General features: G+C 37.2%; 2 long non-coding RNA genes across 12 annotated transcripts in view; one reads left to right on the top strand and one right to left on the bottom strand.

The window, feature by feature from the left end:
- LOC128112177 (uncharacterized) overlaps positions 1–27,774 on the bottom strand; it is a 610,610-nt gene that overhangs the window by 68,275 nt on the left and 514,561 nt on the right. The window lies entirely within an intron of this gene.
- Positions 1–27,774, top strand: part of LOC128112178 (uncharacterized) — a 149,494-nt gene that overhangs the window by 85,956 nt on the left and 35,764 nt on the right. For all 7 annotated transcript variants that reach the window (XR_008218887.1, XR_008218890.1, XR_008218888.1 and 4 more), the window contains one exon: positions 17,042–27,774. This exon is cut by the window's right edge. This is a non-coding gene — a long non-coding RNA (uncharacterized LOC128112178). The remainder of the gene's footprint in view (positions 1–17,041) is intronic.

Below are 27,774 nucleotides of genomic sequence, written 5' to 3'. Positions count from 1 at the left end.
CAGGAATCCTCCTTTCTCTGCCTGCACAACACTAGGGTTTTGGATATAAACCTGCCATGCCAAGCTTTTTTATTTTTATTTTTCACATTCATCCTGGGGACCTGAATTCAGGACCTCACGGTTTCATGGCATGTACTACCCTGTGATGGAGTCATCTCCTCAAACTCTGATTATTTGAGTTTAACAGTGTCTGTGTCTTAGTTAGGGTTTCTATTGCTGCAATGAAACACCATGATTGAAAGCAAGTTGGGGAGGAAAGTGGGTTTATTTGGCTTACACTTCCGTATTGTAGCTCATCACTGAAGGGAAGCAGGACAGGAACTCAAACAAGGCAGAAAACTGGAGACAGGAGCTGATTCAGAGACCATTGGGGAACGCTGCTTACTGGCTTGCTTCATGTGGCATGCTTAGCTGCTTTCTCATAGAACCCATGACCACCAGCCCAGGGATGGCACCACCCACAATGGGCTGGGCCCTCCTCTATCAGTCACTAATTAAGAAAATTCTCTACAGCCGGATCTTATGGAGGCATTTTTCTCAACTGAGGTTCCCTCCTCTCAGATAGCTCCAACTTCTGTCAAGTTGACACAAAGCCACCCAGCACGGTCTGTTTATGAAGCTGAAAATAATGCTTGCCTAATATACTACATTGTAGTAGCAGTTTTAATCTCACATTTTGTTAAGATAACCAATAGGGGAATTAAAAAAAAATATACAGAAGGGCTGGTTCTAAAGAGTAAGGGCAGTTTCATTCAACATGACCTAAAATAGATGTCCTCTTTCATGTCTGTTAATCAACTGTAGTATTAAAAGATTTTTTTTCTTAAAACTGATGCACCCCTTCCCACTGCTATAGGCCAGGCCATATATGTAAGAGTTTAGAGGCTCTGTTTGTTTGGACTTAGTTCTTTCCATTCCTAAAACCAAGGTCTCATTTTCAGTAATCGAGACCTTCTTCCTACGTAGTGTGGCTTTAAGACACACAAAGGCCAGATGCAAGAAGCTAAAGCACATGTGCCTTGGTATCAGGTGACATCTGTCAGAGATACGGCTTGCCATAGTGCTTCTCACCATTGAATTTATTATCATTCTTCTCTTTACTTCAATAATCACAGAAACCCTGTCTTACATAGCCATTTAAACTCCTTATCCTCAGCACCTAAGACTGTGCTTATTCCATGGTAAATCCTGGAAGGAAATATCCATACACTCAAACAAAAGCTACCGCATTCCATTACTGTTTACTTCCTGCTAACCCAGCACACATTGCCCTTATATTGCCTCCCTCATGGCTATATGCTACTGTTACTTTCAGTATAAATTCGCATCATTGAGGACCAGACTTATACCAGCACAAGGATTCCATCCATGTTTACTTTTCCTTCCTGATGGTTTGGAGCCAACCAGGCTGAAAATTCTTAGCCCTTCGGGTTTTATGGGTAGAAATCAGGAAGTTCATAGGCATGGGTAGGAACAAACTGCATCTTTATTTTTAACTGCCTGGGAATTTACCACTTATTTCATTGAGTTGACAGTCAATGCTCCTTGGTTTTGTGCTCTAGAGGCCTTAAAAATATTGCTTATATTCATCACTACAGTTATGCAGTTATCAGAATATACTGCTATAATTGGATCTTAATTACTAATTTAGACAACCATACATTTATTTATATATTTTAAACTCATGCAGTCTGGTTAATTTTCTTCTAACTCTAAATATTTTAATGTGTTATTATTTTTGTTCTGAGACAGGGTATCACAATGTATCCCTTATTGTTCTGGAACACATTATGTAGACCAGGATGGCCTCAAACTCATAGAGATCTTCCTGCCTCTGCATCTCAAGTGCTGAGATTAAGGCATCTGGCATCATTTGTATATATATTCTTAAAATGTGTACTTGAGAATTTTATGATTCACCAGTGAAATAGAGGAGTCCAAGACACAATGACCAGAAAAATTAAAAGCCTTACTAATGGGTTGGCAGCCAGCCACAAGTTGAATGGCCCACAAATTCCTGAATTGCCTGATGAAAGCTTCCAGTTAAAAATTAGCTGCTTCCTTAATCTACGAAGGGCAAAAAAATGACATTGCATTGTTTTTTTAAAAATCTATTATGTATACTGAGGTATATTTGTTAATACTACAATATGTTCTTTAGTTCAGTCTCTATGCCACACAGCCCATAAACAATATAGAATATATATGAAATCACAAGCATACTACAGGAAATATGTAATAGAAGACCAAAGCAATATACTCATGTAAATATGCTATCTCTTCAAGGCTAATCAGCGAATCTGATTTGTGGTGATTTCATTTGCACAACACCCTTTCTTATAATTAATCACATTTTCCATGTTACAGTGTCTCTGAAAGCTTTGATTGTTAGTTCTCATTCACAGTTAGAATGAAGAATTTGTTTCTGTTTCAAGAGGACAATAATGGTTCTCTCTACTTTAGCTGTGACTGAAACAGCTCTTCCACTTGGTGGTGTGTATTGAAATTTCCATTTTAGTACATTTTTTGGTATCACATCTTTAAGTGTAATTTAGAGTTTGTCTGTTCTTTCAGAGTCTTCCTTCATAGACCACTAAGCCAGACAGCATGTTCAGATCTCAGTTTTAAAAGATGCTTTAAGTTGGTTATTTTTTTTTAAAGATGTGATTCAACTGGACAAGATTTACACATAAAAGTCTCATGAATTTAGAACCTTAAATCATTTCATGACTTATAAACACAACCCATTCTGGGAAAATGACCAGTTGAGGGGATAAGGGCAAGTGTCTGAGAACACTCTCAGGGAACTACTTCTTTCTATCCAGAGTTGAAACTAAACTGACAAGTTCTTTACATTCTTATAAAGCTGCTTGCTTTAGTTTAAAACAGAAAAGAATGTGACTTGCTACCTTCCCCTCACATACCCCTCTCCAAGTATCGCTCTATGTGTTTATACGAAGCTCATTCCAGGCAAGGGTTTTCTTTTTGGCTTTGTGATTTTTTTCTCTTACCATTCATCTCACAGTCTAGCTTTACTCTCCAAGATTCAAGCTTTTCTCCATATTCTGTGACTATAGGGACATACCTTCAAGTTATGAACAATAACCAAGAGCAAAGGTAATAGCTTGTAATATTTGGGAGTGTATGGGAACTCACTGGCCAACAACTCCTATAGATGCAGCCTGTTCTTGACACTGGGCCTATTTTTTTGTTAGTCTGTGGTGTCTAGTAGGCACATTACTACCCCATTATAGGATAAGACCATTTAACTTTTATCATTCATGTGTAAATATATATGCTTATATTTAAACGCACTCATACACACATGCACACATTCACACACACACAGAAATCATCTACAATAGTAGGCTTTCATATAACTATTTTTGAAAGATTTTAGTATTATTTAACCCTTCCTGTATTCCCTCATCTACACTGTTCTCCTTCCTCATAACCCTTCCTGTTTAACCCTTCATATTCTATGAATTCTCTTTAAGTATTTATATCACTTTGTTTTATCTGCCTTCCCTTGATAGACAAAACATCCATGGCCCTTTATTAATTTCCTGACCTGTGTGTAAAGAATATTCACATTCCTATACTCCAAGTGTGAGAAATACATATCTGAATATCCAAAGCTAACATTCACAGATGAGAGAAAACATGAAGCTTTTGTCTTTCTGTGTCTAGGTTACTTAACTCAAAATATATTTTTTTAGACCTATCTATTCAGTGGTTTGTAAATTTATTTTTCTTTTAAAAATACATTCATTATTCATTGTATAAGAATTCTGATTTATATTTTGACACTTTATACTAAAAACAGTGCACTTGAATATATATGTGCATGTGTGTGTGTAGTCTATTTTTTATTCTTTTGTGCACATACCTTCTCTCTCTCTCTCTCTCTCTCTCTCTCTCTCTCTCTCTCTCTCTCTCTGTGTGTGTGTGTGTATGTGTGTGTGTATGTGTATAGGGAAGAGGAGAGGTTGACACTGGCTATCTTCAAAAATTCTCCACATTATTTTTATTAATTAAATTTATTCTTGGACAATTTCCTATATGCATATAATGCATTCCTATTGCTCTCTCCATCTCTCATCTCCCTCCTACCCCAAACAAAACCCCTTATACCTAAGTTTCCTTCCCTACATCCACATCTTCTTGTTTTGTATTGCATTCTACTGATTTAAGCAGAGCCATGGTTTGGAACTAGACACTGGAGCTCAGTGCGCAAAAAACTGATGATAATGATTCCCTCTGCTCTGGAATCCATCAGTAGCCAATAGTTCAACAGGGCATGGTAGAGCACTGTGAGACCTTTACCAGTCAACCCATGTTTAACTGTTGACTGGACAAGTGCTCTGCAGGTTCATTATCATCAATCCCAACTACTGTGAGAATATGCTTGCAGTGGCTACGTCAAGTCCTTCTCCTGGCTCTTCCAGCTCTTAAATTCTTTCCACATCATCGTCTGTAATATTCCCTGTGTCTTAGAGGAGGTGCTAGAAATGTCCTATTTAGAGTTAAGCACTTACATTTCACTTTTTCTGAGTACCCTGAACATTTGTGAGTCTCAGGATCCTTTGCCATTCATTGCAAAGAGTAACTTCACTGAGTAAGACTGAGCATAATATTTATCTACGGACATAAATATTTTGAAGTCAGTTTGGTGGCGTGTCAGTTTAGTCAAACAACAGTGGTGAATACCACCCAGACACACTTTAGGCTGTATGACCTCCCCAGCAATGGGTTTTAATTGGGATTATGTTAGCAGGCGTGTATTCCATCCTGTGGAGTGGGCCTCAAGTAAATTCATATCGTGATTGGTTATCCCAACAAGAGCTATGGCACTATTGTGCTGCTGAGTACATTTTGTACATTGGTATTATCATTTGACCTTTTAAACCAGACTTTTAAACAGTATTCCACTGTGTGAAGGAACCACAACTTTGTTATCCATTCATTCATTGATAGACATCTAGGCTGTTTCTATTTCCTGGCTTTTGTGAATAAGGCAAGTAAGTATCTATGTGGTAGGATCTAGAGTGTTTGGGTATATGCATAAGAGTGATATATCTGGATCATGTGGTAGATCTATTTCTAGGTTTGTGAGGGATCTCCACACAGATTTCTATAGTGGCTCTGCCCATTTGAAATTCCACCAGCAGTAAATAAGTGTCCCCCTTTCCCCACACCCATGCCAGCATTTGTTATCATTTCTTTTTAAATTATTTCTTTTAATTTTTGAGATTACAATGTAATTAAATTGTTTCTCTTTCCTTTTCCTCCCTCCAAACCACCCCATATGCCCCTCATTGCTTGATATCAATTTCATGGTCTCTTTTTTCACTAATTGTTGTTACATGTATATATATATGATTCACAAATACATAAATACATCCTGCTCAGTCTTGTTACTTGTATGAATGTTTTAAGTGATGATTATTTGATATTTGATAGCCAGTTGGCATGCTGTACACTGTGGCAGACTATTTCTCCTGCTTATTTTTTAGTTGTCTGTAGTTCTTTGTGTAGGGTCAAAGGTTCCTGGGCTTTCCTTCATCCACTTTAGCATTGTGTATTGTATTCCCTGTTTTGTTCACGTTTAGGCAGTCACATTGATGAAACTTTATGACTGTAGTTTCTAACATTACTAGGAGACATAATCTCACAGAAAACTCCCGGATCCTTTGGTTTTTACAATCTTTCCACCTCCTCTTCAGAAATGATTCCCTGAACTGTGTGTGTGTGTGTGTGTGTGTGTGTGTGTGTGTGTGTGTGTGTGTGTGTGTGTGTACAACTCAGCATTTTGTTTGATTGTGTTTTCTGGGGTGGTCTCTGTCCATCGCAAAGAGAAGTTACCTTGATGAGGAGCAAAGATTACACTTATCTCTGGGTATAAGGGCAGCTACTTCATCTAGTTAGAGACTGGTTAAGTAAAGTGGCAGTAGTAGGTTCTCCTCCAAGACTCATGAGTTCTTTAGCTCTGGGTAGTTGCCTTGGTTGCCAGTACCAGGCATGATTTCTTTTTTGTTGAGTAAGTCTTAAAGTCCAATTAGAGAGAGCTGTTGGTTACAATCAAGGTATGAGTACCACTACTATCCTTAGGGTTATCAGGCCTTGTTGGTCCTTGTGGTTCATAGGTGTCAGAGCTAGGTAGGACTTTTGGTTGCTTCCCTCCTTTGGAAGCTTAAATGAAACCTAGTACCACAAAAGCTAGTTCTTAGGAAGAAGGCATTCAGGTCAGTTCCAGTTCAGGGGCCTCTGGATCCTGCATCTGAAGTGCATGGTGTATTCAGCAATAAGAGAATTGCCTTCACCTCTTGGAGGCAAGCAAGAACAAAAGTAATAGCCTGTAATAACTTGGGAGTCTCTTGGACAGTTCTGACCAACACCTCAAAAGAGGACTTCTCATGACTGGTGTGGGGTGTTTGTTAGATAGTCTTTGGTTCTTGGATTGAATATTACCAGTCCAGATGAGAAAATTTCATTTAAACTGTATGTGTATATTTATACAGAGTTAAGTGTACTAAAGGTGTTTTTAGTTATGATTCCTTATGACTTTCTCAGACATCTCTCTTATTATTTTACCCTTTTCTTTCTTCTCTACTTGTTTCCTTCCACTTCTCTAATTAAAGCCCTCCCTGTTCTTCCCATTTCCTTGCTCAAATCACTTGTATCCTGCTATTCTCATCTGCAGTGCTTCCCCACCGTTCAACCCAGCGATGGTCCCCTTTACTTCTGTGGTTTCTGTAGTTACTCCAGAATATGGACTCCTCTCTGAAGATTTGGGGCTATGAGCCTCCAATGACAGAGAACGCGCATGTCTTTCTTTCAACATCCTCCCCCACAGATACTTGCTCAGCCATGTTCACTGCCTCTCTATCTATAGCAACTAGTAAATGGAAACAACCTAATTATCATTCATCCTGTGAACAGATAATGAAATGATGGGTCTGAATATGTGTGTGGAATTTTTTAATGGAACAAGATATGACTGAACAAGCTTTTTAAAACCCATGACAAGGGTTTGTGGAGATGGCCCATGACTTAGCAGCCTTTCCTGCTCCTCCAGAGGAGCTGGTTAAGTTCTCAGCACCTATGTTGGGCAGCTAACAATCACCTGTGAACTACAGCTCTAGGAGATCTAATACCCTTTTCTCATCTCTGTACATGTTCTACACATACATAAAATTAAAAAAAAAATTTCATGACAAAATGTATCAAGTTGCATATTCTGGGAAAAAATGAACTTACTTAAACACTATCAAATTTTGCAAAACTTTAAAGACTTCAAAACTAGCCATCATATATTTTAAGTTTCTCTGGGATGATATATATGCATATATATGTATATTTATTATATTACACTGTATATTACTATAAATTTATCTATCATAGTTGGTATATTATATGTTTTCATGTATTTTTGTTTTTATTGTGAATTTAAAGTACTTTTGGTTACATTTTGGTAACTTGCATGTATTAATTAAAAAGTTCTTCTAATAGCATTTGCCCATACAACTTTTTATTGAAACAGCCAAAAAGTAATATATATGTGTGTATGTGTGTGTGTGTGTGAATGTGTTTGTGTGTGTGTGTGTGTGTATGTATGTATGTGTGTGTTTAGAAACATTCAATTTACCAGTGTGTTAGTATTTTTAAGTCCAATAGTCTGTGTATTGGTACAAGATATGGCCTACATAGTGGGAATTTTTATCACCATTGTCCAACTATGGAGAGCTATCTCCTTGTGGTTAAATGTACATGCTCCAGTCATAGCCATCTTACAATATAAAGTATATTTGTTTGTGGGACTTTTTTCCCTCAGTTCTGAGTTTTTTTCTGACACAATGAAAGAATTTGGTGGAAAACTGTTGAGAAGTTAATCTAAGCATGTAGTCTTATTTACTTTCCTGTTGCTGTGACAAAGTATCCTGAAAAAAGCCACGTAAGTAAAGAACAGTTTTATGTTGGCCCACTGTTAAAGGGTAAGGCCCATCATTGTGTAGGAGTCAAGGTAGCATGATTTCGAAGCAGTGAGTGACACGATGTTCCCAGTAAACTTAGGCAATAGGCATGGATGCTGGTCCTTGGCTAGATTCCTGCCTTTGTCACAAGCCTAGGGAACGGTGCCACTTTCTTTCAGGGTGAGTCTTCTCATTCAAATTAACTGATCAATATGATCCCTCATAGGCTTAGCCAGAAGTTAATGTATTCTAAATAATCCTGACAGATATGCCTACGTGCTTCTCTCTTAGCTGACTTCAAAGTCTGTCACGTGGAAAATCAGCCCTAACTGTCGCATAACCCATGATCTATACAATGACATCACCTTTAATGATCTTGGGGATATAGATTCAAATTTGGAAATAGAATAAGGCTTCAATGAAACAGCTATAATGGACAATTATGTCATTGAAGCATGAATAAAGAAAAATGAGTCAATCAAATAAAAACAAAGCAATTGAAAAATAACACATAACCAGTTGCTTCTAAGATTAACATCTAATTAGCAGGAGAAAAAGTTTGAGCTAAAATGATGAAGGATTTCTTCTTATTTTTGTTAGATTTTCCTTGAGAAGAATGTGGTAAATAAAGCTCTTGCTATATATTTAGAAAACATTCTTTCTAAAGAATTTGGAAATTCTTCAGCTTTATGTGAATGATGTGCAAAATCTTAGCAAGAATGAAAATCTCTTCATTATGATCAGATGATTTCTGAATTGAGTTTTGTTTCTCTCCTTCACTGACTCTTCTCCCTAAATCACAACAAGAATCTGTAGCAAATGTTGTGGTGAATGCGAAGTTATCTGTCTTAATTGGGGTTTCTGTTGCTCTGAAAAGACACAAGGACCATGGCAACTTTTATAAGGAAAATATTTAATTAGGGTGGCTTACAGTTTCAGAGGTTCAGTTAATTATCATCATGGCAAGAAGCATGCAGGCAGACATGGTGCTGGATACATGTTGATCAGAAGGCAACAGGAAGTGGACTGTGTGTCACATTGGGCAAAAGAGACCTCAGCGCTAACCCCCACAGTGACAGAGGTCCTCCAACAAGGCCACACCTACTTCAACAAGGCCACACCTCCTAATAGTGCCACTACCTTTGGGGGCCATTTTCTTTCAAACCACCACATTATCATTGTATGTAGGAGGGCTCCAAATGGGATGTCAGACTTTAAATGAGAAAGAATGGAAGGAATAATTTAAAATATTATATACTTGTCCAATCCATTATATTAAAAGCATTTACTATAATATATTTAAATTATTTGTATATATAAATTTACATAAATGAAAGTCAAACTTGTCCTTAATTTGAGATCACATGCTAAAATCTCCAATGAATGGTTTCTGAAGTTTTAATCTTTTTAAATAAAAATGTGACCACACCATTTCCCCCTTTCCCTTTCCCCCCTTCACCTTCTCCCATGGGCCCCATTCCATCTCTCTCTCAAATGCATGGCCTCTGGCCATTTTTTCTTTTATCAATATATACATTTATATAGTTATAGTTATATTTCAGCAAAATGCCATATAGTTATATATCTAGCACTATATATAGAAAAAATGCTGTTTTTAACTGGCTGGGGTGTTTTCAATTTAATTATATGATGCAATGTCATTATACATGGTAAATGATTTTCATCAATGGCAGTTATTCACTAAAAATCATGTCATATATTATTACAAAAGGAAACATTACTTTTGTAAGTCATTAGTAGACTATGTAAACATTATATGTGTCTCCTTTTCTTAAAATGTAGTTTATAACATACTTTTAAGTGAAATCTAGACAGGATTAATTTTATGGCTGACTAGAAAAGTAGTCTAGAAACAAAGGAAAATATCCCTTTCTTGTATGACATTGTATGGTTGGAGTCAAACTCTGAGATCTTGTGTTATCCCACAGGGTCAGGACTCTTTTCATTTGGGATGTGCTTGTTTTTCATGACAGAGGATACTATTCTCTTTTTCCTTTTGCATTATTTATTTTTAATGTCTTAATAATTTTATAAAACAGATCAATACATACATTTTTAAAAGACATTAAATTGCTTATAATGGAATCTAGCAATCTTACCATTCCTACCTAGCTTTGCTCTCCAATCTTGATCACTGAAATCAATCGTCATTGCCTTCCAACAACAGATTTTGTAAATATGGTTCATGAATTAATTCATTTTGTCTGAGTGCTAGTGTCCACTAAATAGTTGTACGTAAGGTCTGAAGCTTAGATAAGGGATGGCAGATACACATGCAAGTTTTGAAATTCATAGTGTTTGAAGCTATGAAACGATCCCCAAATTTTTATTTTTATCAAATATTTTATTATAGTGTTATATATTAACATTTCAGCCTTGTGAAGTATGATAAGTGAAGCTTGTTCTTAGAGAACAGGTATATTTAAGGGTGATATGAAGAAACAAAGCAACAAATGCCGTGGAAGGTTATTGGACATAGTGAATAAAAGGACCAGAAGCAATACGGACAGAGGTAACAGTGGAAGAATTGTGGCTTAAAAAGAGCTGTGAAGCCGGGCGGTGGTGGCGCACGCCTTTAATCCTAGCACTCGGGAGGCAGAGCCAGGCGGATCTCTGTGAGTTCGAGGCCAGCCTGGTCTCCAAAGCGAGTTCCAGGAAAGGCGCAAAGCTACACAGAGAAACCCTGTCTCGAAAAACCAAAAAAAAAAAAAAAAAAAAAAAAGAGCTGTGAGCTGGGCAGTGGTGGCGCATGCCTTTAATCCCAGCACTCAGGAGGCAGAGCCAGGTGGATCTTTGTGAGTTCGAGGCCGGCCTGGTCTACAGAGCGAGATTCAGGAAAGGCGCAAAGCTACACAGAGAAACCCTGTCTCGAAAAACCACAAAAAAAGAGCTGTGAAATGTTGATAATATTCTACTTCAAACAAAAACTTCTTTGATAAATTAAGAGGTGCCTTAATCTATAGATATAAGTATACATCACTAAGAATTAGTTTAGTATTATGTCCATTCAGCAGCATAATCGTAGTAGGTTGTCCTCTGTGACCTATGTAGCCACAGGTTCTCAGTCTGATAATGGTATCAGGTGTGCAATTCATCTTGGGAAGCTGGATTTAAATCCATTCAGAAAGTAGTTGATTACTCCCATAATGATCATGCCACTATTGGACCAGGCAAGTCACTATCGTAGTTTTCAGTGGTCGTAGTCAGGTATGATTGAGGCTTACTTTCTGCTTCCAGTAACCCATTCCTGGCTTTTTATTTGCTGTGGTATCTAGCAGTCTTATTGTTAGCTTGTTAGAGGATAACTCTATTTTTAATCTTTTTATGTATGGATAGAGATATATTTTAGGAAGCTTCTACAATATTAAGTTTCTCTTGTTTTTTGAGGTCTATAGTGTTATCACTCCATTTTTCTCTTACTCTGCCCTGCTCCTTCTCACCCCAATTTATCTCTTCCTGTTCAATAATTCCCTTTTAATCCTTTATACTAGGGCTTCCGATCTTCCCCTCCTGTTATTTTCACAGACAAAGAAAATAATGACAATAAAATAAAATTGGTTCACTAGGGACCTTCGAGAATACTCAATTGCCCAGGACAAGTGAAATTGGAACCCTGGCCCAGAGCACACGTAGTTGAAAAAACGATGACCAGAACACTTCAATTTTTAAAAACCTGTCACATTTACAAGGAGCAAGGAACACAGCTAAGAAGGCTTTGAATCTGTCTCACATGGCTGAGTTCCAAGGGGATGGAGGTGGCTGGGAGGAGGGACTTAGGCTGGTGAGCAGAAGCAGGTCTAAGAATGGTCGGGAGAGTCTAGAATGGAAGGTGGCAAGAAATACACAGTCACATCAGCTAGGTTCCAAGCAAGTATGGAAGCTTTGGGGCGTCTGGTGGAGACTGACTCTTAAGTTCCAAGAGAGACAGAAAGAACGGAGATGGTCTATGAGGAATGGCTGAAGAGGGATGGAGGAAAAGTAATGGAGGGAGGGGGGTCTGGGGCTGCATCCCAAGGGGGAGTCCCAAGGGGCTTGGGGTATATAGAGAGCAAAAGTAATGATGCTCAATGATTTTAGTCACTACACATAAATGGAAATGAAACCCAAATTAGATAAAATTTACCTAACCACTAAAATATAAGAAATAAAGACCAACAGTGCCAAGTAGAGGGGAACAACACACCTGAAACCATCACACATTCCTGGGAGTAACGTAAACTTGCAGTCATGTTTAAAACAAACCAGCTCTGTAGACTCCTATTCATTTGAACAGGTAGTTTCTGCATGGCCCAGCGATCCTAATTCAGGGTGCTTCTCATGAGAAATTAAAATTATCAAACACAAATATTTACAGAAGAATTTACAAGCAGCTTTATTTATAACAGCCACCAACCTGAACAGAAACCAGATGTTTCATTGAAACATAAATGGTGAAAAAAAAAAAAAAAAAAAAAAACCACTTATACCACTTCTTACCAACACAATGAATGGAACTTACTCATCATACCTAGGGAGAGAAAGCCCACTTAGTATGTCTTATTTTACGTGGACTTCTGACATCATGCTTTAGGTACAAGTGAAGCAGCGTGGAGATAAAACACTTGTCCTACTGGAGACATGAGATAACTTTTGGGGTGAAGAAAAGCTTATGTATTTGAACTACCTTGGTTACAGCACAGCGTTTCGTTAACCCGAATGCATCAATCTGCACATTTCCTGTGAGGGCATACATAAACCTTTAAAGTGATTCTTTAAGTTATTTGCTTCTTCTATATTTTATCTACTTGACAAATTATAATTGTATAAATGGTGAAGGTAAGATAAATACATGTCTTTTCTAGAGCAGTTTTATTTTTGTAAGTGTATATCAACTTGTAAAAGGTAAATAATTTCATGATATTTTTTTCATACATGAATATAATGTCTGATATTATTCACCCCTCTATTGTTCTTTCTTATCCTCCCCTCCCCTCTTCTCCTTTTGGGATTCCACATCCTTATGGAATACTCTTATTTTCAAAAGAAAAATGTCACTTTGAAGAGCGAGGTTTTCATGTCAGTGTTTGTAAGAGCTGTGATAGACCACACTGTGATGATGGGTATTTGAGGGCAGGATAGATGTTCCAGCACTTATCAAATCTCACCACATGACTACCTGAGTGGCTCCTGTCCTGAAAAAAAAAAAAAAAATAAAACTAGCTCCAATTTAAGGTGTCAGTTCAGACAAAAGAAAAACATCCCCAAGCACTTAGTTGCAACAATTCACGACTTCTCAGTAATTTACTGAGATGGAAAATTACAGTGGACCTCACTAGCATTTCGTTCAGCCTCTAGTGACAGGACAATCTCAATTGGGTGCTCTAGCATTGCATATGAATTTTAGCTGAAAATTTCCAAAAGTTCAATTTCCTTAGGAATGCAGTAATATTAAGCCCAGGACAGCTAAGGAGTACAGAAGGAAAGATATAATATAACTGCATAACATCCATACAGGGCTATGTGTAGGAGATTAGGTTAAAGAGACACATCACCTTAATTCCATCAGTTAGCACAATCCTGTATACATAGCTAATACAAAGTAAGAGGTGAGGTATATGAACATAGAACAAAACAATGCCTCTCTAGTCTTAAACAGAACCATACCATGTTAGCTTGAGAGATCTTCAAAACTTCCCTATTACAACCCATAAGAAAACTAATAATGAAAGGCCAGTGTAGTGCTCCATTTTAATAAATGAGACTTTGCCTTATACAACTAGTCAGATTCCATTGTTCATTTTCATTGTGAAAACTTCCCCCCATTGAAGAGCTCTGCCTTTTTTATGTGCTCATCTAAATCACCTCATTTGAAACACTAAGCTCAAAAACGATACAAGAGTGGAAATTTTGCATGTGAAATATCAATAACTGTCCAAGAGACTAAAACAAATTTGGGTTAAGTCATGTCAGGATACATCTGTCATCAAACTTCATCTATACATCTATGAATAATAAATTGTTTATATTTAAGGTCCTGCCAACATTCATTTTAAATTAACTTATAAGTAGTGCCAAATTTACTAGAAGATGAGAGTCATTAAGTTGAAATAGCAACCTGTAACAATCCTCTAGGAGGGAGATGATTTTTAGATATTAGGTGTAATTCATATAAAAGTTAGCATTTACTTATATTTAGCAGGAAACATTTTCTTGAAAACATCTGAATGAAGACACACATTGGCACTCTTGGAAGTGTGCAAGGAGATTCTCTACCCAAAGTCAAACTGATGTTACAGGGAAAAGGTTCAGGTACATTGCCAGAGTGACATGATGTCATACAGTCCCACTGAATTATCCACTGTAGCAGCCAGAGCCCAAACCTCCAGTGTTCATTAATAACTATGGCCACACAAAAATTAGAATTCCTATCACAAAAGCTCTTATCAGAAACCCGATAATAGCTTTTCAGCTTAGCATTCTGCTTCTCATAATATACCTAGAGACTTAAAGCTATGACTTTTGACCCAAGTAATTTTCTTCTAAGATGAAAGTGAATTGGATGATGAAAACTAGACAGAGAATACTAAAGAATTCAATTACACTCTCCAGCTTAAGTTGTTAATCTACCCTTTTTCTATTTATGATATGGGAAGCAGCTATATTATGTAGCAAGCAGCTATATTATTCAAAGTAAATATTGCTGATAGAGAAAAAAAAGCTGTACCTTGTCTCATTATCACTCATTCATGCACACTCAAAAGGATCTGTATTTAGTTTTTGATAGTTTCAATTAAACTTCATTTAGGTAAAACAAGGAAGTTTTACTTTAATCAATTAATATCACAGCACTGTATTGCATACTCATATCACAATATCACAAGCATAATGTACACTCTTGGTATACATGCAATGAATATTCATTGATTTAAGGCATATTCATTGGAACTAACCCAAGGAATGTATAATGTACATATTATTTCTACGAAAGATTCCCTCCAGAACCAACTTCAGGCTAGCACACTTGCCTGAAACCCAAGCCATAATCTCCCTTGCTATTGAAACCCATAAGAAAAGAAATCATGAAAGGCCACTGTAGCCCTCTATGTTTATAAATGTGAAGGAACAGAATATGTCCTACTTTTCTGTGACTCATTGTAGCTCTAAGTGAACCGTATCTGTAGACTGAATGTGAGGATTATTTAGGAAAGCTGGGAAAGCTGGAAGGGGAGTGATTAATAATTTGTGAGTAGGATGTGTGTGTGTGTGTGTGTGTGTGTGTGTGTGTGTGTGAGAGAGAGAGAGAGAGAGAGAGAGAGAGAGAGAGAGAGAGAGAGCAGATACCAACACATGCTTTTCCATTTCTTCTATTTCTCCTCAGCATAGATAATCTCTGGCTTCCTGTATGCAAATCTCAATCTGTGGGTGCAGCTTTATCTCTCTTGTCAGCTGAGACAGACAACCAGAACTTCTAGAGTGTCTTACCAATGCGGCTGACTATGGTTTCCCTACATATGACCTCTTCATTTGGGATCACCATGAATTTTGAGCTATCACCACAAGACTTTGCAGCTTTTGGCTTAGAGTGAATAGTCACAAGGATCCATATTTTTATAACTTAAAAAAAAGTGCTGTTCTAGACAGCATTGTTTATGTCCAGGTCCTATCACAGTCATGATGCAGAAGGTTACAGTGTCAGTTCATTTCTATTGGATATACAAGGTGCTTACAAGTGAGGGGAAACTCACTTACTCTTAACGTGTTTGTGCACCTTTCTTCCTGGTGTTAACTAGAATTTGGAAATGTCCTATCTGCCTCAAATTTATTTTGAGACAGATTGTAATGATAGCCTTGGTGGTCCTGTCCCTGCCTTTACTGATTCATGCTCTTTGTTCTGAAACCTTGCAGGACTTTCTATAAAAGGGAAGAAATGTATTTCCCTAGCTGTTCATACTGAACATCACCATGTGCCTTGCTTTGCTTCATAGGATGATTCAGACCTGAAGGTGCTTGTCAAGAAAAAGCCTTACATGTTTCAACACCAGCTCAAAATGTGTTTTTTTTCCCCTCTGCTCACTCACCACACAACAAGGAAGACTCCTGTGGCTTCCAAGGGTGTGAGCATTTCTTCCCACTAACAAGTGTGTATTCAGTTCTGCAGTGGACATTAGTTTAGTGTCCTTGACTTAATTCAGTTTTGAATATGTGCTGACATATGATCAAATCTCACAGGTTGAGAATACAACCACAAACACTTCCTGCCACAGATGGGTTCCCATTCACACCTTTCAGACAGATTTCCCTGTGCTTCTGGATGACTGACAGTGGACAAACCTCATTTTTTTCTTTTGCTCTTTGATTTATTGTATTTTGATACAAAAATTCTTTAATCAAAACTTAGAAGACCTTTCATTGAGCAAGTGTATCAATGACATCTTCATGAAGGCACTGTGTCTCTTTCCCATTTTTTGACATTTTTGAATCTTCCCAAACCTTTTCATTGTTACTGTATGTGCTTTGGTTTTCTATGACCGGGGCCTTTGGTGTCACTACTGCAGTTGTCTTGAGGCATCAAAAACTGCATCCATTTAAAACACCAAACAATACATTGGTGTGGGTTTTGGCTGTTCCACTGCCCACCCCACAGTTTCTGATATCTTTTGTTCTGGTTTCTCTATGTCCTAGTTATTCAGTGACATAGAAATTAGGCTAATTAATAAACTTAGAATGGTTCTACATGTTCAAGTAAAACAACCATATTCTGTGTCTAATTTTCCACAGAAGCTGGAAGTGAATAATGTTAGTGAGGAAGGGATGTCAAAGGTGCAGGATGTCTTAGCCTTGGTATCTTCTGTTAAACAGCCAAGTGGATATTATAAAGGAAATTTCTTGAGAGAAAACAAAAATGAGACTGCATTGAAAACACAAATGATAAGAAATCAAAACTACCTTACTGCTGATGTATATTTTTAGTTGTTTAGATAGAATATGAAAGCAGATAGAGCAGTCTGTAAATGTAGCTACTAATTCTAAACACACCCCTAAGGTTTTTGATTTCTTTATTTCTATAGATGCTAAGTGAGGAAACCATAGAAACAAGCATGAATCTAGCAGATTGTTTCATGTCTAGAGGCATGATGCAGCTGCATACTACAGAAGATCGGGGTGAAACATCAAATCACACAGAAAATCTACTTATGGCCATTGATGAAGGTGGCTATAATGAACAATAGGTTTTTCAATATACATGACACAGACTTCTTTTGGAAGAAAATACCGTGTTTGAGTTTTGTAACTGGAGAGAAGTCAATGCTTGACTCCAAAGCATTGAAGAGAGAAGGATAACATGCTAGAATCTAATGCAACTATTAATTTTAAATAGAAATCAATGTTCACTAACCATCCTGAAAATCTTATTGCCCTTCAAAATTGTTTTCAATTTACTCTCTGTGCTGTGTAAATAGAATAACAAGACTGAATGACAGCACATCTCTTCGCAATATGGAACATTGAGTATTTCAAGCCTACTTAAAGAAGATTCCTTTCAATAGTTCACGGATCAAGGGATAATTTTGACTATCAAGACAGTATTTAAGAGATATCATTTTATAGAAGCTATCTGGATATGGTGCCTCTGGTGAATCTTGGCAAAATATGTTGATACTTTTGAAGAAAAGACTCATCATTGCAGATACTATTAGAAAAATTTATGATGAAGATAGAAATATTGACAAAAAAGAGATTAGAAGATATTGATTATAACCTCCATGATTTAAGCAACTTCAACAATCAGCAACAAAAGTAAATAAACAAACAGCAACAGTAACAATAGACCAAGGACTACAAGTGCAGTCTAAAATGCTCTTGAGTTTGTGCACTTTGATGTTGTTTATATGCATTAGAAAACCAAAATTTTCTGTGACCCATTTACTGAGATTTGCTTTAATAGCACAGTCTGGGACTAATCCCAAGCTCTCCAAGGTGTGCTTATATAAATGGAGTTTCCCATAGCTCCAGAGCCTCTATAGGTTTCATTGACTATCATGAGAAGCTCAAAAAACTCTGAGAAATACCAATTTCTCTTTATGAGTTTATTATAAAGACTCAGAGTATTGCAGATGAAAAGAAGGATAAGAAAAGACTTGAGAAAGCATGGAACTTGCATATCTTCTTCAGGTGTACACTATTCAGAAACCTCATGAGCTCAAACCTTTGTAAACTCTTCAAACACTGTCCTTCTGCATTTTCATGGAGATTTCATTACTGGCACATGACTGATCCAATCATGGATCATTAGTGGTGAACTTAGTCATCAGCTCTACTCATTCCCTGAAGGGTAGAGGTTGCGGCTGAAAGTGCAGCCTTTTGATCCTGCATTTCTTTAGGGGTGACTGGGTCAGCCCCCATCCTACAGCTCTATAGGAAGTGCCAGACATCAGTCAAACCAACAGAAGACCAAAAAAATAAAGCCACAATAAATATGAGAAATCTAGAGATTTTAGAAGTTGTCTGTTAGAAACTGAGACTAATATTGGACAAGTGTAGTGGGTAGCTGTTCCAGCTTTGACCTGGAAGTACTACTACCCCCTCTGAGGCTTCAGTAACTGTCATGGCTACAAGGTGGGGCTGAGACACGAGCCCTTAAGACCTGAGATCTGGATGTGCCAGCTCTCTTGGTTCCTGGATCCTGGATGCTGGAGGTAGATTGAGCAGAGTTCTCCAGAGAACACCGCTGGACTGTACTACACCTTTCTCAGACCCTGTAACCTGTCCCTTTACTTGTAAGTTACCCCACAAAATAAACGTCCCTTTTAACTCCGTGGAGTTGCCTTAATACTACAATCAATAGATAAGTGACATGTTCTATTAGCCTAATGGTGCAAGTCATAGCAGGGAAAAGATAGTCCATTTGTTGAAGGTGATTTTTTTCCATTGTATACTTTTGGCTTCTTTGTCAAAAATCAAATATCTATAGGTGTGTGGATTTACTTCTGGGTCTTTGATTCAATTGCATTAATTAACCTATTTTTATGGCAACACCATGCTGTTTTTATTACTATTGCTGTGTAGTATAGTTTGGAATGATGATACCTCCCATAGTTCTTTTTGTATAGGATTGTTTTAGGTATCCTGGGTTTTTTGTTTTTCCGTATGAAGTTGAGTATTGTTATTTCAAGGTCTGTAAAAAATTGTGATGGAATTTTGATGGCCAATATTAAGAATACCAAATACTCTTGTGTCACCCACTCCAATATACCCATGCAATCTTACATGCTTAAAAACAATAGAAATGAATGGCTAATGCCTATGACCTAAAGAATTTTGTGCCTTCCCCCATCCCTGGTATAGGTATATGACAAATTGTATTGTTTCTGGGAAATATATGTTATTCTTGAGAATTTTTTAAAAGAAAAGAAAATAAGACTAAGACTAAATACATATTTGCAAAGTTACAAATGAGCTATTTCCTATGTCACAATCAAATTAAGGCATCAGAATATGTGCCATATAACAAGTATCACCTTGCTGTGATCATACAAGCAGAAGTCAGCCTACCTCTGCAAATTATTAAGTGAATGCCAAGTATTTGAAAAATACTCATGTCAGGAAAAAAATCCTCCTTTGTTTCAGGTGGACACACAATGGAACGTTACTATGGATTAACATGGAGATCTGGGGGTTGTTTATTCTACATTATATTATTGTAGTATTGTGATTAATAGTAAATATCTGGAATGAAGTTTATTCCAAAAGACAATATGCCTATGTCATGTAATCATAAAAAATCCACAGGTAACTCTGACACTTCTTCTCTTCCCCTCTCTTGGGTGCTTCTGTCCTCGGGGAAATAAAATATTGGAGTTAGCAGTTGAAATAACAACAAGTGTTTAAGTTATAAGGATAGAACACAAGGAATGAAAGAAAAATTTAAGAGATGGTAAATGTAGAAGTTGCACAATTTCTCTAAAAAGGAACCACCTTATAATTACAACATTACTTAACTTGGGGCATTTCATTACAGTAATGGAAAAGTGGATAAATACAGAAACCCTTCTCTAGCAGTGTTGAGCCTTCAGTCTAAGAATTCTGGCTGCCAAATGTGCATAAAATCAGATCAGGAAGTCACAGACATTCAAAGTCCAGTTATCCACATCATGGTTTCTCTCTTACAAGCATGATTGTTCTCTTCTAATGATAACATTGAGACTTGAGGGAAGGCACTTAAGGAGAAAACTGAAAACGAGTGAGATAGTGTGGTGGATAAAGGCACTTGATGTAAGCCTGAGTACTTGTTTGATTTTAGAGACCCACATGGAGGAAGGTGAACTGATTCCCACAAGTGGTCTTCTGATCTTCGCACATGCACTGCAGCACTACTCACATGCACATACCTGAATGAATGAGTAACTGAATGAAAAAGCTAAATAGGTAGAGTAACTTTGGATTTTTATCTTAGAGGAAAACTTAAGTTGGTTTATATATCTTAAAAAATGAGTTAGACCTGGACAGGGTGGTTCACATCTGTAACTACAGTACCTGGGGACCTGAGAGAAGATAACACAGTGGAGGTCTACTGGGCTGTGTTATAAGAACTTGACTCAACAAACAAACCAGCAATAAAACCAAAGAATTGGTTCAAATAACCCTCAACTAATATGGTACATAGCAGTAGGATAGATGTGAACACTGGCTGGAACATCAGTTCATTGATCTATTGACAGCTTCAGAAGCGCAAAGATCTTGCATACACCCCTGGTCTATTCTGACTACACTGATATGAAACATCAATCTAATTTCACATTGACTTTTGTATTACACTTACACATCAACAACACGAGCTATTAAGTACTTAAGTTGGGCATTTAAACTCAACTCAATTTCAAAATAATAAATGAAAACATTTATTTCTTCAGGCACAGTAGCCATAGTTTCTATGCTAATTTGCAACATGTAGCTAGTGGCTACATATACAACATCCAGGTCACTTTCACCACCACAAGATGTTTAATTGATATGTGTCCCTAAAAGATTGGGGGAGATTTATCACTGTTTTGCATTTTTTCTCTATACTTTTTTTAAATCATAGCTCTTCATATTATCATTTAATTAGACATAGGTCTTGGGTTATTTTTTCTTCATTCCTACCTTTTAGTTATTGATTTCTTTTTTGTTTTTATTTTTTATTATTAAGAAATTTTCTATTCATTTTACATACCAACCACAGATTCCCTCCCCTCCCTCCTCCTACCCCCAACCTTCCCCGCCATCCCACTCCCCATTCCCACCTCCTCCAAGGCAAGGCCTCTCATGGAGGGGAGTCAGCAGAGCCTGATACACTCAGTTGAGGGAGGTCCAAGCTCCTCCACCTGCAGGGTTATGTTTAAAAAATATTTCTTATACATACTGTCTGTACTACAAGATAGTATATTTCAAAGTCAAGGAAAATTCTAATACCAAATCATTAATGATTTATTATTTTTGTTTTAAACATTGATGTGGAATTTTTTGACATATCAAACCTTTGTTATTGCCGCTAAATAAAATAAAATTTAGAGTTAGCTTATTAGCTAAAAGAGCTGCTCAGTGGTACAATATTATGATCTTTATTTAGTAACAATCAATAATCCTCACAGTTGAGCCAAGGAACTGGAAAAGGCTCCAAACCCAACATTGAGGTTAAAGTCATGGCCTGCATTTCCATTGTCAATAAAGGTAGGTTTTTTAACTGGAAGAATGTCTCTCAACTCATTGACTCATGTGAGGAACCAATGGTGAGGAAATTACCTTCAGAAATCAATTTCAACTTAGTCCAGGAGGTGTAAGTGCCAATTGTCACTCAAAGTCAAGGTGCATGTCAGGCATGTCATATGTAACTTTGGCTCAGTGCTGTCCCACAGTTATTTCTAGCTCTTGATTTCAAGTGGTATTTTTGCCCTTGATACAAATAACCAAATCAACTCCAGAAAACAAGATGAATTTGACTAAACTACAGATTCTTACTACTATTTATACAAGATTTGATCATTTGAAGTACAGTTAAAAAAGTCAAATAAGAAAGGTGATAATCTCTTCTATGATTGCAAAGTCCAATAGAAAAAGGTTTATTAAGAAATTGTGAAATTGGTTTAGCATGGTGGCACAATGCCTTTAATCCCAACACTCTAGAGGCAGAGACAGGTGGGTCTCTTAGTTCAAGGCCAGCCTGGTCTACAGAGAGAACTCCAAGACAGCTGGGCTACACAGAGAAGTGCTGTCTAAAGAAACAAAAACCAAAAAAAAAAAAGAAAGGAAGAAATTGTGAAATTGAATGAACATACTCAAAAATTTATCCATAGACTTCCTCTCTTCCCCAAAGTATTCAATCAATGTCACTACTCTTTTTTTTTCCTCTAAAACTGCTTTAAAAAATGTTTTAAGTGTGGGCATTTGTATATGAAAACTTCTGAAGCCTTGCATTCTTGAAAATATTGTACTAGGCTCTATCATTTATGTTTTTAATTAACATGATCATTATACATAATTATTGGGTAAAATGCGATAATTCAATTAATATATACAATGTATAATGACCAAGTCAGGCTATTCTATCACTTTGAATTAAGTTTAGATATGCATTTAAAAAAGAAAGAACTATTTACATAAGAGAGAGAGAGAGAGACAGAGACAGAGACAGAGAGGCAGAGACAGAGAGACAATGAGAGAGAGGTGATGCAGGTGATATTTACATGTAATTCAGAACCCCTTTAGAGGTTAAAATCTGATTTGGTGTCATATGTAGAAGTAGAAGTTTAAGAACAAAAATCACACATTTAAAAATGCCCAGGCCCATGCTGCCATTGAGAGCCACATCTGTGTCCATGGCCATACTGAAGCAGCTGGGGTTGATGTTGATGTCCATGGTCCGAGTTACCATTGAAGGCCAGGCAGATGTCCACGATCTATGCTGCCTCCTGAAACCATATCGTTGTCTGTAGGCCATACTGCTCTTGGGGGCCAAATTGATGTGACTGACCCGTGCTGTCACCTGAGGCCATGGTGACGTCCAGATCCCTACTGTTGCTGAGACCCATATCTGGGTCTGTGGTTCTCCTGCAGCAGGGGGCTGTATTTGTGGGTCTGTGCTGTCGCTAGAAACTAAAACTATGTGGAGGTCCATGACCCATGCTCCCACTCACTATGCAATCAAGGCGGTTACTTTTGCAGTGATATTGAGGACTAAAGATGCACAGTTGAGATTGGGGAACATGGAAGGCTTGTGTGACAATCTTTACCCCCACCCCAATGCCCACCCTCCCAAAAAGTAACAGCCTAGATAGGAAGCCACCAAAGAGAACTCTTAAAATGTGCAATGGAAGCTGGGTGGTGGTGGTGCATGCCTTTAATCCCAGCACTTGGGAGGCAGATACAGGCAAATCTCTGTAAGTTCCAGACCAGCCTGGGCTACAAAGTGAGTTCCAGGAAAGGCTCCAAAGCTACACAGAGAAACCATGTCTGAAAAAAAACAAAAAAGAAATGTGTGATGGAGATGCTGAAGTGTAGCTCCCCACAATTGATGGCTTCTGGTGGAGATATAGGAGGGGAGGGACTCAGTACTATTTAAAGGGCAGAACATTAAGAATTTGACCATGCTCCAGTGAGTATATAGATAACACAAAGTAGTTATTATTATTATTATTATTATTATTATTATTATTATTATTATTTACTTCTTTTTGTGGAGATACAAGGGGGCTGGACATGGAAGAACTGGGAAGGGATTATGATCGGGGTACATGATGTGAAACTCCCAAAGAACCAATAAAAATGTTACGTGAAAAAAAAAAGAAAACTCTTACTTTTGTTTCAAATTTCAATATATAATTTTCATAGTCTTTCTCAACATAGAAAAAGAAAATGAATTCATTGTTGTCTTTTCTCTCCCAGCAGCCTGCACAGGCACAGTGAAAAGCCAGTCATTAAAAAGATTCCTGGGTTTTTTGAAATAACTTGTCTCTGTCTGCAGCCAAAGTGTGTGGTGTCTTTAGCAATAGGGTCTTACCATGTAGTTATGGTGGGTAGCCAAAAGCAATGAAATAGCCCACATTGTTTTGGAAGACTCTACGCCTTCCAAGCCAATAACTTATAGGGAGCATCTCATGCCTTCTACTGTGATTTTCACTTAAATAACCATGTCTTCCAGGATCATGTCCATGCATGTGGGATAATTCTGTTTGAGCTCTTTTTTTAAAACTTTATTTTGAAATTACCTTACTAACTAGTGGATTTTCACAAGGCTTTTCATGCATCCTTAACTGGTTAATCCACCCATTACCTTGTTATTCTACACATCCCACCACTCCCATCCCTGCCTAAGCCTTTAGACCTTAGGATTCTCCGCTCTTCTTTCTTTTCACATGTCCTATTATTCAATTATTCTCTTAAGTTGAGTTGTGAAAAAATAGACTTCCGTACAGGCTTTTTCATACTCCCATTCTTGGGGTTAGCCCTCCCCATCAGCCCCTCATTCCCCCCATGATCCCATATGCTTCCTTGTTTAAGCCTGTCTGCTCCCAAAAGTCCACCTCACTACTTTGTTTCTACCTAGAATCTACTATCTACCCTCCCTTAACATGCTCTCTCCAACTAAAAAGTCTACTTTGCATTTCCTGTCCTTCATGTACACTCTGTTGTCTTACCCAGTACTGGGCTTTCACACTGCAATATACAGGGCAAGATACACCTACTGGTGCAGTAGTGATATCACTATTGTAGGATCATTAACTACTTACTTGTTGGACTTGAAGCCATCTCTACAAGTGGGAACTTCATGCCTGATACTGTAATCCTGGTCTAAAGACCACAGTTAGGGACACAATGGGGGTGAGGTAGGATTTTCTATTGTCATTTTGCAAATTGGTCATGCTGTCAGATAGTCTTCTAAGTATTTATGTTTACAGCCATGGGCCTAGGCTGATCTCAACCTTTATTAGAGAAGTGTATGTGTATGTATGTGTATGTGTGTGCAACAAATTAGACAATGGAGAGATGTATAACTGGTCGAAGTTCTGAGAAGAAAGGATTGAGTGCTCAGCCTTAAACAGGACATTTGTATTAACTACACATGATCACAGAAGAGGAATTTGAAAGAATGTGAGAGCCAGAGTATGGGAGGAGCGCTGTGACACGCTGTCTTCTGGCCTTGACATAGGTATTGTAACCATAATTTCACAGCAGATGTAGTTACCTGCACAGGAATCAAGCTAGCCCAAATCCCAGATTAGAATGGGTAGATGATATTCAGACCCCACCCCACAATAAGGAGCTACTGGCAGTGGATAGTTGCTGGCTGAAGAAGAATCATTCTTTATTGAGGATGTGGCCCCAGACAGATTTCCTATGTTCCAGGAAAATGCACCACACCCATGCACCTCTGGTAGCATTAACTGGACTTACTGGGTTGTCAAACACCCCCCCCCACACACACACGTAGGGAGGGGAAGCATACAGGGAGGATATGGGGAGGATATGGGGAGAGTGGGAGGGAGAGTATAGGATAAATATCGCATTTCACTGTATACACACATGAAAATTTAAAAAATACAGGAAAATTTTCAAAAGACAATATTTTAAAGATTTAATTTGTTCCATGTTTTGGATATTACATATAATCATATTATTTTTGTCCAATAGAGTTTACTTGTTAAACAAAGAATGACACAAAGTCAATATTAAACATATCTGCTTATGTTGCCTTAATCAACTTTGAACTTCCTAACTCAAATGGTTCTGTGGAATGTATAAGCTTGATCACAGATAACAGAATACAGTTTTTTAGTATAATGGCTTTTTTTTGTCTTATTTATGTTTATTTCCTTTTCAACCTTCAAAAACTTTGTAGGAGGTACACCTTATCCTAGGATCATGCCAGGTATTTTGAAATATCTCTATAAAGCATCTTAAAGTTTACATTTTTTCATTTTTTATAATTTGATCAGAGGATGCTTGTCTCTTCCTTAATGTGCTAATCCTATTTTCACAGAAACAAAGGTTGTTTCCAATTTTAATTTAATGCATTCTTTTAAAATGTATACATAAATGTATATTAAGGACAATTAGTGAGAAAAGAGGCTGTTAAATTGAAAGAGGGTAAGGAGGGGTATATGGTTTGGAAGGAGAAACAGGAAGGGGGAAATGATGTAATTACACTGTAATCTCAAAAAATTAAAAAATTATAAAAAAGAAGAAAATTATAAATACTGTCATGACTAGAATCATGATGGGAAGACCAAAAATATGCATGTATGTACATATGCCTATGTGAATATACACGTTGCGATATATGCTCACATACCTGTACACACACACACACACACACACACACACACACACACACACACACACACACATTTCAATTCTACTAGTGGGTTTTTTCTTTTGTTTTTTTTTGAGATAGGAACTCACTATGTAGCTGTGACTGTCCTGGATCTCACTATGTAGATGAAGCTGGCCTCAAACTCAAAGAGATCCACATGCTTCTGCCTCCTGAGTACTGGGGTTAAAGAAGTAAACTACTACATTGGAAGTCCTAATAATAGCTTTTTATTCTAACTCATTATTAGACATTGACCTGATGGCAACTGTACTTTGGAAGGCCTGCAGGAAAAGGCATAAACTGTAAAACTTTAAAACTGTAATCAAAACTTACCTTTTATGGTGATAAAACATAGAGAAATCCAAATATAATTCAGACTAAGATATTGGAACACATTTTTAAATGTGGACACCTTATATAACTTGGGGAGATTAAAAATGAATAACTATGTCAATTTAGTTTTCCAATATAAAACTCAAGTTGAAGTAAGTGAAATAAATATTTATAAGTTATTTCAGTTTATATTTTTTATGCAGTATGCTATATTTCCTCTGTGGAAAGTATAAGGGTAGATTATTTCCTTCTCATTGCTTTAGATTCTCAAGGAGTCTTCTATTAAACACACTTTATTTTTATGCAAATGGGACTTGGTAATGTGCTTGACCTTTGTCATATACTTTTCCATTATACATGTTTTAAGTAACGTGATTTAAAAGAGAGATCTGAAAAATAGATTAGAATTTTTTTCTTGGTTATTAACCCTTCTGCCAATGTTTCTTTGCTTCACCAAACCAAAACAGCACATTGACTTAGGGCCAACGCTGATTTTCATTTAAAAAAGCACACACTATCATGTATGGTTGAATGCTGGAATACAATGAAATATATTTTTAAATGCTTATCCTGGAACTTTACCTATCTTGTGGTTTTGGTATGGATATTGGTTTTGATTGTTTCAAAGGAAGTTCCAAAGCTCCATAGATAATTCCAATATATAAGGAAATGAAAGATGTTATTTTGGAGGTTTTTGTTCCCAATCTTGTGTACATTAGAAATGTCTGGGAAATCTTAAGATGCTAGTGAAAGGCTCTCACATTTCACTTTGGTGCAGTTGGGTCCAAGGTGCAGTCAGAGCATCCTAGTCCTAAAACTCCCCCCACCTGCAACGTGCTTCTAAACACCAAGGGATGGAACTACCAATGATACTCTACATTTCGCTGGATCAGAAGATCAATATGCCTTATGTGTTTATAAAGGTTGTCACACTGACACAATGTTACTGCACCCATAAGCCTTGAAACAGACTTACTCTGGTGTGTCTGAATGAAGACAGAGTAACTAATAATCACAAACGAAGCATTCCAAGAGTAGTCATCCCATCTTCATTGTGAAAGGATGGCATTGAAGGTTAAAGTTATTCTATTTGATGAAGGCAAATAACAAGAGCTATAA

This window comes from Peromyscus californicus, unplaced genomic scaffold, assembly GCF_007827085.1.
Source record: "Peromyscus californicus insignis strain IS unplaced genomic scaffold, ASM782708v3 Scaffold_16__1_contigs__length_79575227, whole genome shotgun sequence".
NCBI classification, from domain to species: Eukaryota; Metazoa; Chordata; class Mammalia; order Rodentia; family Cricetidae; genus Peromyscus; species Peromyscus californicus.
This window is presented reverse-complemented; position numbering and strand designations above follow the sequence as displayed.